This window comes from Schistocerca americana, chromosome 2, assembly GCF_021461395.2.
Source record: "Schistocerca americana isolate TAMUIC-IGC-003095 chromosome 2, iqSchAmer2.1, whole genome shotgun sequence".
Lineage (NCBI taxonomy): Eukaryota > Metazoa > Arthropoda > Insecta > Orthoptera > Acrididae > Schistocerca > Schistocerca americana.
In genome coordinates, this window is record NC_060120.1 from 616147780 (window position 1) to 616160087 (window position 12308).

General features: G+C 37.1%; 1 protein-coding gene across 1 annotated transcript in view; it reads left to right on the forward strand.

Moving 5' to 3' along the window:
- The window catches only part of LOC124595695 (DNA-directed RNA polymerase, mitochondrial), a 294066-nt gene that overhangs the window by 136381 nt on the left and 145377 nt on the right, over positions 1 to 12308 (forward strand). The window lies entirely within an intron of this gene.

Consider the following 12308-nt stretch of genomic DNA (forward strand, 5'->3'; position numbering starts at 1 on the left):
ACTAGGATATAGGTCTTATTCAGGATACAGGATAAAAGAGCATACAGCATAGGTCTGGACCTTCATGGGTTGTGCGTGAGAGACCTTTTGGTTGGTTTAGGATTTAATTTGAGATTTAAGGTAAATTCAGATAGCTCAGTTGCTGCAACATGCCTAAAAGAATCCAAACATTTGGAATGAAGCTGAAATCTTACATGCAGTTTTAATCTGTCGTCAGAAGGTGTATTTAAATTCGATTGAAGAGGAAGATATTTTATTTAAGAAGTTGAAACAATTAACTTGAGCAATAGCTGGGAAATGAAAGGTTGTACTTTCTATAAATGACCATTACAAAAGAAAGCTGTCCATAGTATGAAAATGTGAATGGAAGTATCACATTTCAGGATCCTACGCATCATCCTTCAGAAGTTAGAAAGAAAGGAAGACATGCAGAAAAATGAAGAAGTGTGATATTTATGACCATAGATTAAGAGCGGTATAAAAGTCAAAGGGAGGAAAGGACATTAATAAGAGACTTCTAGTTTCATTTTAAATTTCCATACCCTTACATAATATTTGGTGAACACCCGTATGTAGACACTAACACCCAAAATGTTCAATTATATAACTTCTGTCAGCTTTATCACGATTCCAGGTTTTTGCAAATATGTACAATGTACATATTTGCAAAAAAACTGGAATATACATTGTACATTCACCTCTCGCTACCCTAGTTTGGTGACTCAAGTATAAAACCGTAAATTAGAAGATTTAATGCTAATTTTTCTTCGGTTCTGTGTATGTGTAAAATAGGTTGTCCCACTGTACATTGTATATTACACTGTCCTCAGCCACCACCAGAAGCAAAGAGCAAGTATAACAGTTTTTTCTATATGTTTAGTAACAATTTTAGTGTGTACAGGATACTAAAATTATCACCAGTGGATGGATTGAACATCATCTTTTATATTGTGGCATATGACAATGTCCAAAGCCAGGTAGATACTTTTTTGTATTTTTATTTATGTAGGCTGTTGTAACTGACTGATCTGTAGCATAGCCCAAGTTGTAGGTTGGGTTGAAAGGCAACTGTTTCATTGTTCTTATGAAGCAAGCAAATGACAGAGTTACTGGTAAGGTTGAAAGGTGACAGTTTGGTTCTGGATTAGCTAAGTCAATGAACGTGATTCATGGGAACTACCATAATTCTCATTGTGACTCATGTTTTATGTGCATTGCATTTTGATCAGTTCTTACCTTCTGTCATGTTGATGGCACCATTGGTGGTGGCGGCATGTTCAATATTCCCACACCTGGTGCGGTGCTTAGGACAGATATTACATTTTAACCGTGCAACAGAAAAACGTGGTTTTGGAATTGAGTATTACACAGAGGGTCATTTGCAAGTTGTGAACTGATTACAGAATGGAGCAGTAAGGTTGAATTACTACTCTGTGTTTGGGAGTCATAGATTTTGAGCAAGATTTTGTACTCATTTCTCAGGAATCTGATATCCTAAGGCATTGGTTCAACCTGAAGGATATAGACATTGTTAAAAGGAGGTGACATTTTGCACTTTTGCTGTAATCATTTTATTTCATTATTACAGTAAAAGTGGAAATGGCCACCTTTTTTTAGTAAATTTGTTGCTGTGGTACCTGCTATGAAGAAATATACATTGCTGCTGCAACTAACATTAGGCTTCTTCAAGATAGTAATTCAGATTGAAAAAGGAGTCAGTTGCTGGGATTTCATTTCAAGGAAACTACTCTCATTGACAAATAGAGGAAATTTTTAGATCCTTATATTGAGAATACAAAAAGGAATATGCCTTAGTGGAACATACCAGAACCACCTTACTCTTGCTGAAGACATCTTACTGAGGAGATTTGAACTAACAAACCATTAACTGTATTTGATTAACATTACATTACGCTACCTACTGCACTACTGAAACTTCTTGGCAGATTAAAACTGTGTGCCAGACCGAGACTCGAACTCGGGCACACAGTTTTAATCTGCCAGGAAGTTTCATATCAGTGCACACTCTGCTGTAGAGTGAAAATTTCATTCTACTGCACTACTGTTTGCCTCTAGTGCAGATGAGCTTCATCTGTTAATTGAAAAATTTAATACACCATGTTTGAAAGTTTACAGTCTGTGTGTATTGCAAATTTTAACTCATGGCATTGAGAGGAGAACTTTTATTATGAAAATCATTAAAAAACTGAGAGTTGCACAGTGAGTTGCAGAGACATGCCTGGTGGGAACCATAATGAGAGGTAAAAAAAAGAACAAATATCTCAAGGAACAGGCTTAAGGCAAAGAAATAATTATTTTTATTTTTATTTATTGATATGTTCCTCTAAACAAACGTTTTCCTCCAGTATAACAAATACCTGGAAATTAATACATCTGTTACATAAGATATTAATTTATCCCCTCAGGATGTCCCTCCAGGCGTTTCGATCTTATACATTTTCCTCCTCTGTGCCATTCTTCTCCTTTTAATTGTACATTTTGAGGCAGGTTGTCATAGGGCGTCTCGTTCTCTTCTTTCCGTCTGTTTCCCATTCCAGGATTGTTTTTGGTATTCTGGCTTCCTTCCATACATAACTATGCTCTCTAGTATTGCTTTATACACAATTCTTTTGGTTCAGTTTATTATATGTCTGCTCCATAAGACTGAGTTTGATACTCCAGTGACCTTCCTTCCACTGCTAATTCTTTTATTAATTTCTACCTTTGATTTTCCCTCCATCTCAAAAATGGGTCCCAAACAACAGAAAGTATTGACTGTCTTAATTCTCATACCCTCTATGGATAAGTCAACTGGATCATTAGTGAGGTAATTTGTTTTATGATGATTAATCTTCAATCTGCAGTTTCTGTATTCTATTGTTAACTGATTAAACATGTAATTTGCATCACCCTCATCTTGTGCTATAACTACTTGATCATCAACAAATAGTAGGTTATGTAAATAAACTCCATCTTTAATTTCTAGGCCCATCCCATTGCATTTATGAGACTATATCTTCAGATTTACGTCTATATAGATTTTAAATCATGTTGGTGGTAAGGGGAAGTTTAATTAAAGGATGCTTTATGTTCACCATGTGTAATGCTCTACAAAGTAGTTTTCTTGGGACAATATCATATGCTTTTTTCTAAACCTATGAAAATTAATCCTATGTTTTTTGATTTTTTCCTACATTTCTCTAATATCTGTTGTAATGTGAAAAAATGGTCTGCACATGATCTACCGGCTGTGAAGCCACATTGTTCTTCTTGTGTTTTAAAATTTATTTCCAGCTTATTTTTAATTATTTTCCCAAAGATTCTCATTAATGTGTGTATAACACAAATTCCTCAATAGTTCAAGCAGCTTTTGTGATCCCCTTTCTTAATTATTATATTAATATATCCTATCTTCATTTCCTTGGATATTGAATCTCAATGTAACATTTTATTGAATAACTGTTTTATTAGTTTCACAATCATATTACCACCATTTTTTTAAGAACTCCAGATTGATACTTCCTGGTCTAGGTGATTTACCATTCTTCCCTGTTATGAGTACCTCGCTCACCTTGCTTTCTAAAATTTGTACCTCCTACCCTTCCTGTTACTTTCCTTCTACTGTTCCTTTCTCCAGATATTCTTCTCTATCCTCATTTAATCATTTCCAGAAATATTCTTCCCATTCCTTTGGTGTTATCAGTCAAAGATCAGTTTTGGCTTTCATCTCTTTTTGAAGCCCCATTAATACTGACCACACTTCATTCACTCTCCCAAATCCTAGTTTGCTATTGACATTAATACATGTCCTTTCCCATGCTTTTGCTGTACTTGTTTTTTTTCATCACATCATTCTTTTCCGTGTAGACTGTTCTTGTTGCTTCTGATTTATCATTCAACCACTGTGATTCTTGAGTTTCTCCCGGCGTATGTGATAGTCAAAATATCCACGGGTGTGCTGCCAGTCTATAGTGTCCAACGGGCCCGTTGGACACTATAGACCGGCAGCACACCCATGGATATTTTGACATTCAACCACTGGTTTGAATGTGTTCCTCTTTTATTTAATTGTCACCTCTATTTCCTCCGACCACCATTCTGCTGTACGGCTGTGGTTGTTTTCCCTTATCCTCAACACTTCTCTTGCTATACTCATAACATTGGTTTTTATATATTCATATATTTCCTATGTACTTCCCTCTAATTATGTCCTTTCCATTCTGGCAGCAAAGAATGTCGTATACTTTCATCTTGTAGGCTGTCAATATTGAAGTGGAGATTTTGAACTTTCTCAGCACTATTCGTTTTAGTGTTGTTAATATCATTCTTTGCAGTCTTACAAGGCCAAAAACTCTTCATTTGTACTAGATAAGGGCTTAATCGACACTTGGCTCCTCTATAAGATCTAACATCTGCTTCCTTGCATCTACTTGTGTGTCTAATGATGATATAATCTATTGTAGAATGGAGTTCCTAGTATTCTGATGCCAAGTATATTTTTAAATGTCCTTATGTTTGAAAAATGTGTCGGTAATTTTCAGATCAAACTGTTCACAAATCAGTCATTCTCCATTGTCATTACATTCTGTCTCTCCGTGTTTTCCCACTGTCGTACATGATTCTGTAATTCCTACACTTCCATTCATATCGCCCATGATAATCAGTTCCTTCCTCCTTGGGATTTTTTCTACAGTTTCCCTAAGGATTATCCTGAAAGTATCTTTTTCCTGGTCTCTTGTATCTTTCATGAGTACATGTACACCAACAATTACAACGTCCCTGGCAAATAGTAATTTCAATCATAATAACATGTTCATTAATAAAGTCCAAAATTTTGGTTCTCTTTCTCCATGCTTTCTTTATCATAATGGAGATTCCTGCTTTGGGTCTTACCACTTTGGACACACCACTCAAAATATGTACATAATTACCAAGTTGTTGTTCTCCTTTGCCTTTCTCTTGGTTTCAGAGAGTACAACATCCATTTTGAACATGTCAATTTCTGTTGCTAATCTATTCAGTTTTGTGGAGATACCATGCACATTCCAGCATCCTAATGTCATTTTCCATTTTTCTTTGCCTGTTTGTTGCCCATGATTTCAATTTTTCCGAGGCATATGATTACGTTTTTTAGCATTTTAACTTTTTCACATTAGTGAGGAGTTGGCCCACTGCCCAACCCCTAACCTGAGGGACCAGGTAATTTATTCTTAAAGTTCCCTTGCTTATAGTCTTTGATAAGCAAATATCATGCTACAAAGCAGCAGCTTCTAGTTTTGGTCCATCCTGGGTATTTTATTTCCCTGGTACCCACTATCCCTGTTAAGCATTCTCCTATCCATTCTTTGGGGAGGCGCCCGATGGGAGACTAGCAATTCTACATGGAAATAAATAAATAATTATAATTGTAATGAAAATGAAATTTAGGTGGTTGGGTCATATAACCAGGAAAATGGATGACTGATGGACAAAAGAAATTTTTTATATTGTATATGCAGGCCTGGGCCCCTGCATATTTGGCCAGTGCACTCATGGTTACGTTTCGTGGGCCAGGTATGGCCCCTGCCGTACCACAGGAGGTTGTTCATCAACAGAAGAGCCGCTGAGCTGTTTACCACCAAGCCTTCTACAGCTGCCACAGCATCTGGGAGCACAGTCTGCACTGATACATGGTGTGCAGGTTGCAGTAAACAGCGCTGCACTTTTGCCCATGCAGTCACATGTTCATCTGGCAATACACCTGTACACCTCGACTGATGGGTGCTTAAGTTGCTGCATTGCCTCTCAATGGCCAGTTCAGCTCTGAGCTGCTAGCTGTCACACAGTGCTGCCTTGCACCTTTGCCTGGATCACAGCTGCTGGGCACCCATCAGCTGCCCCGGACGGCCCCACTTCATTGGACCTGCTGCTTGATTGACCATGATCTCACAGCCTCGTGGGACCATAGTGCTGCACATCTACACCACTTCCCTGCACATTACCACTACAGATGTTCATTGACTTTGTCATAGTAAGCATCTACAACACATTGTCATAGATGGACATTCAGTTGTACTCATGTGTGGACCTTTATCCTCTAAAGCTGTACTGAGTTAGTTCATGGTCAACAAACAAACAGTTGTTATTCCCAGTGCCTGGATATAAGTCACTACCTTGGTACACCATTTGGCCAAGGATAGTTCGTATTATTGGATTTTAAAGGATGATGAAAGACCAAGACAAAACCCAATGGAAGGTGGATAGATGGCATTATAAAACATCCAAGAGCAACGTAGATGCTTATAGCTAGAGAAAGTGATTCGTGATAAAATGTAAAGGAGGTATTTCTTTGGTAGTAGATGTCAAATGGATTATTATTGTTACTGTTATTATTATTATTGTTTTTGATTATTCCCATTTAAAGAGAGCGTTTGAACTTGAATTCCTTTATAATGATTGTTTATGTTTTTTCTGAGCCCAGATTATCTTAATGTGTTCACTGTGTTGTTTCTTTTGCGCCGCTGTCCATTTGCATCCCGGTCTCTTCTGTGTTGTGGTGTCAAATTTGTTTTTTGATGATGTTCCTGAGTTCAGTTCTATTTTCTGCATCGTTTACTGTTATGTGTGCTTGTCTGAGGTCCTCTTCAACTTCTTTCATCCAATTTGTTTTTCCACTGCCTGAGTTGATGACTTTAAGAATTCACTTTGAAATTCAGTTTTCATTCATCCTGTGGATATGTCCGTAGAACTGCATTCTCCGTTTCCTTATTTTATCCGTAATCTTGTCTGTGTATTTATATAATTCTGATGTTGGTCTCTTCTTCCAGATTCCTTGCTCTTGTATCAGGCCAAAAATTTTCCTGAGAATTTTCCTTTCTTGTTTCTCTATTTCTTTGATTTTAGTTTGCCCACCTATTCGTGCTGTTTCAGATGAGTACAGTGCCTCCGGAAGTACGACATTGTTGTAGTGCCTCAATTTTGCGTTAATGGATATGGACTTTTTGTTATAATAGTTCCACATGAGTTTATATGCTTTCTGTAGCTTTTTTATTCTTTCCTCATAGGCCTTTAGGTTGATCCCTGATGGCTGGGTGATTTCTCCCAGGTACTTAAAATGTGGTACTTGTACGATTTTCCCATGGGTTGCCACAATAGGCAATTTATCTTGTGACACTCTTTCTATGTACTGGGTTTTCTCATATGAAATTTGCTGGCCAGTTCTTTGTGCAATTTCGTGTAACTTATCTATGGCGTTAGTGGCTTCTTTTCTATTATTTGTGAGGATTGCAAGGTCTTCTGGAAAGGCTAAATACTTCACATTGAATCTATTATCTTTTCTAATGCCAATTTGGATTCCTTTGACTTCTTTTTCCCAAGTCCTGATGATTTTTTTCAAAAATTATATTAAAGAGTAATGGTGAAAGTCCGTCATCCTGTCGCACTCCAGTTTGGATTTCAAATAGTTCAGAGATATTCCCCATAAATTTAACCTTGGAGACTGTGTCAGTTAATGTTTTTGCCGAGTGATTGCTCTTGTCTTTCTGTTAATTCTGAATTCTTCCAGCATGTTGCAGAGCGCTACTCTGTCTATTGAGTCATAGGCCTTTTTAATATCTACAAAAGTGACCACTGTGTTTTGGGTGTTTCTCATCTGGAGAATCATTTTCAGATTCCAGATCTGTTCTATGCAAGATTGTCCCTTGCGAAAACTAGCCTGGTATTCTCCTATTTGTGGGTCAGCTTGTTCTTCTAATCTGTTGATGAGAACTTTTGATAGGATTTTATATGTGACCGGCACGAGTGGGATACCCCTGTAATTATTTGGTTCAGTTTTGTTGGAGTGGATGGATGAGTGTGCATGTCCATTCAGAAGGGATCTGTTCTGTTTCCCAAATGTTTAATATAATTTTGTGGATTTTTCCTGTTAATCTTTCATCATTTAGTTTCCATAGTTCTGCAATAATTCCGTCTCCTCCTGGGGCTCTATTGTTTTTCAGAGTCTTGATAATTTCTACTATTTCGTTGGTGGTTGGTGGTTTAGCATCGGGATTTGGTGTAGATGTCTGGTAGTGAATATTCTCTGTATGTCTTTTGCAGCTGAGAAGTTTGTTGAAATAGTCTGCAAGAATTTGACAGTTATTCTTCATGTTAGTTTCTAGTGAACCATCCGGTTTCTTGAAGCAAAGGTTGGGTGGCTGGTATCCTGCAATATGTTCTTTAAACGTCTTATAAAAATTCCTGGTGTTGTTCTTCTTAAAGTCTTGTTCTATCTCATCTAGTCGCCGTTTGTCATAATTTCTTTTTTCCCTCCGAATAGTTTTCGAGGTTTGTTTTTGGATTACTAGAAATTGTTGCCATTTTTCTGATGTTTTGTGACTATTGAAGTTCTTCCAGGCATTGGTCCTTTCTTCTATTGCTTGGTCACGTATTATTTTCCACCATCTGTGTTTTCTCCTTCTTGGGGGTTGACCCAAGTTCATCGCAGATTTGAGGACATCCACAAGTTCTGTCCAGTTTGTGGTGTTTGTCTGACTAATTTCCTGTAAGATGTTTTCCTTGTTGAGTTTTATGTACTTGGGGTCTGGTCTCAGCACTTTGTTTAGTTTTGACTTTTTTCTGTTGGGTTGTAATCTGGTCTTTATCTGTAGAAGATGGTGGTCTGATTCAAAAAATCCTCTTCTCGTTTTCACATTCAGAATTTCTGTTGTGTTACGCTTGGAGATGGCCACACAATGTTGGGTGACTTCCAAGTATACAGTTTCTTGTTGTGTTTTTTGAATTGTGTTGACATAATTACGAGGCCAAAATTTCACTAAAGCTTATCAATCCTTCCCCATTCTTGTTGGATCTCTTGTGAGCTGTATGGATTCCGATGATTTTCCTGTATTTTTTTCTCTTTGTCTAATTGTGTGTTAAAGTTTCCTAACAAGATTATTACATGGTGTGTGGCAATTTTGTTTGTTGTCTCTACAAGGTCATTTCAGAAGTCATCCACATTCTGGGGGTTCTTCTTGTTATCGTTCTTTGTCGGTGCGTGTGCGTTGATCAAGGTGTATGCTTTGTTGGTCAATTTGACGGAGACCGTTGTTATACGTTCTGAGGCAGACTGGAAGTCAATGACAGAGTCACTGATAGATTTGTAGACTACAAATGCTGTACCAAACTGTCCGAGTCCTTTCTCATTAGTTTTAACTGATTGTTTTCTTTGTAGTTCCTGTAGTAGTCTGTGTCAAAATGGTTTTCATCCGTAAATCGTGTTTCTTGGATTGCAAGGATTTTGATCTGGAATTTTGCAGCATGTCTGTAAGTTGTTTGATCTTGCCCAGTTTGAAGAGAGTATTAGTATTAAGTGTACCGATGAAGTGTCTTTGTTTTTTGTGCGTAATAATTTGGACATCGTCTGGTTCTCAACCTTAGGTGTAACATGATGCTCCTGGTCCCCCAGAATCCAATGACTAGGTAAAGCCAGCCTTGCGACTGATGCCCGGGGTAGTGGATTCATTCCTTGTGTTATCATCATGTTTGGTTTTCAAGTTGAAAACTAACTTGGTCATGGTCCTTCCAAGGAAAGATCACGAGGAATATAACTTGATTGTTGAGATCAAGAAGGTTGCTGTAGCTGCACCATCTAGGCAAACAGATGCTGACCCCTAACTGCTGGATACCAGGCAGACGTTAGTGGATTTCGGTTGATAGTTTGGGTCCACCCCGGGTATTATATTTCCCCGGTACCCTCCATATCTGGAGAGCATTCCCCTATCCGCCACCTGGGGAGGTGCCTGATGGTAGACTATCAACTCCACATGGGATTGTTGTTATTATTATTATTATTATTATTATTATTATTATTATTCTTTCTTTTCTCAGACGTTATGTCTGGTCAAAAATGGAAAAGTGACGCGGACCTCGATAAAGCGTGACTTCCTTTTAACTGTACGGTATATGTTACATTGCATTTAGGAACTTTTGGGTAATTGAACATGTATCAATAATTACAGATTTCTGTAGTTCTATATATAAGTTTGGATGTAGCTGTATTTCTTTGATGTTCTGGTGGATATTGTGTGGTATGACTCCTGGGAGTATAATTGGTATAATGTCAACTTTATCCTGATGCCACATGTCCTTTACTTCCTCAGCCAGTTGGATGTAGTTTTCAATTTTTTCTCCAGTTTTCTTTTGTATATTTGTTGTATTGGGTATGGATATTTCGATTAGTTGTGTTAATTTCTTCTTTTTATTGGTGAGTATGATGTCAGGTTTGTTATGTGGTGTTGTTTTATCTGTTATAATGGTTCTGTTCCAGTATAATTTGTATTCATCATTCTCCAGTACATTTTGTGGTGCATACTTGTATGTGGGTACGTGTTGTTTTATAAGTTTATGTTGTAAGGCAAGCTCTTGATGTATTATTTTTGCTACATTGTCATGCCTTCTGGTGTATTCTGTATTTGCTAGTATTGTACATCCGCTTGTGATGTGATCTACCGTTTGTATTTGTTGTCTGTAAAGTCTGCATTTATCTGTTGTGGTGTTGGGGTCTTTAATAATATGCTTGCTGTTATATCTGGTGTTTATTGTTTGATCCTGTATTGCAATCATGAATCCTTCCATCTCACTGTATATATTGCCTTTTCTTAGACATGTGTTGGATGCATCTTGATCGACATGTGGCTGGGTGAGATTATAACGGGTGCTTGCCATGTATTGTTTTCTTTTTCGAATTTACTTTCTTCGTATCTGTTGATGTTATGTGATCTAAAGGGTTGTAGAAGTGGTTATGAAATTGCAGTGGTGTAGCTGATGTATTTATATGAGTGATTGCTTGGTGTATTTTGCTAGTTTCTGCTCGTTCTATAAAGAATTTTCTTAAGTTGTCTGCCTGTCCATAATGTAGGTTTTTTATCTCAATAAAACCCCTTCCTCCTTGCTTTCTGCTTAATGTGAATCTTTCTGTTGCTGAATGTATGTGATGTATTCTATATTTGTGGCATTGTGATCGTGTAAGTGTATTGAGTGCTTCTAGGTCTGTGTTACTCCATTTCACTACTCCGAATGAGTAGGTCAATATTGGTATAGCATAAGTATTTATAGCTTTTGTCTTGTTTCTTGCCATCAATTCTGTTTTCAGTATTTTTGTTAGTCTTTGTCTATATGTTCTTTTAGTTCTTCTTTAATATTTGTATTATCTATTCCTATTTTTTGTCTGTATCCTAGATATTTATAGGCATCTGTTTTTTCCATCGCTTCTATGCAGTCGCTGTGGTTATCCAATATGTAATCTTCTTGTTTAGTGTGTTTTCCCTTCACTATGCTATTTTTCTTACATTTGTCTGTTCTAAAAGCCATATTTATATCATTGCTGAATACTTCTGTTATCTTTAGTAATTGGTTGAGTTGTTGATTTGTTGCTGCCAGTAGTTTTAGGTCATCCATGTATAGCAAATGTGTGATTTTGTGTGGGTATGTTCAAGTAATATTGTATCCATTATTTGTATTATTTAGCATGTTGGATAGTGGGTTCAGAGCAAGGCAGAACCAGAAAGGACTTAATGAGTCTCCTTGGTATATTCCACGCTTAATCTGTATTGGCTGTGATGTGATATTATTTGAATTTGTTTGGATATTAAGTGTGGTTTTCCAATTTTTCATTACTGTGTTTAGGAACTGTATCAATTTAGGATCTACTTTGTATATTTCCAATATTTGTAGTAACCATGAGTGGGGTACACTATCAAAAGCTTTTTGGTAATCAATGTATGCGTAGTTTTAGCTTGGTATGTCAGCTCTGCATCTATTATCAGTTGTTCTTTACATCCTCGTGCTCCTTTGCAACAGCCTTTTTGTTCTTCATTTACAATTTTCTTCTGTGTTGTATGTGTCATTAATTTCTGTGTAATGACTGAAGTTAATATTTTGTATATTGTTGGTAGGCATGTTATGGGCGATATTTTGCTGGGTTTGCTGTGTCTGCTTGATCTTTAGGTTTCAGATAAGTTATTCCATGTGTAAGTGTATCAGGGAATGTGTATGGGTCTGCAATGTAACTGTTAAATAATTTAGTTAGATGTGAATGTGTTGAGGTGAACTTCTTTAGCCAGAAATTTGCTATTTTATCTTTTCCAGGGGCTTTCCAATTGTGAGTAGAATTAATTGCTTGGGTGACTTCATGTTGCAAAATTATCACTTCAGGCATTTGTGGTATCATCTTGTATGCGTCTGTTACTGCTTGTATCCACCGTGCACGTCTGTTACGTTGTACCGGGTTTGACCATATGTTGCTCCAGAAGTGTTCCATGTCTGTTGAGCAGTTTTGCTCTTTTTATTGA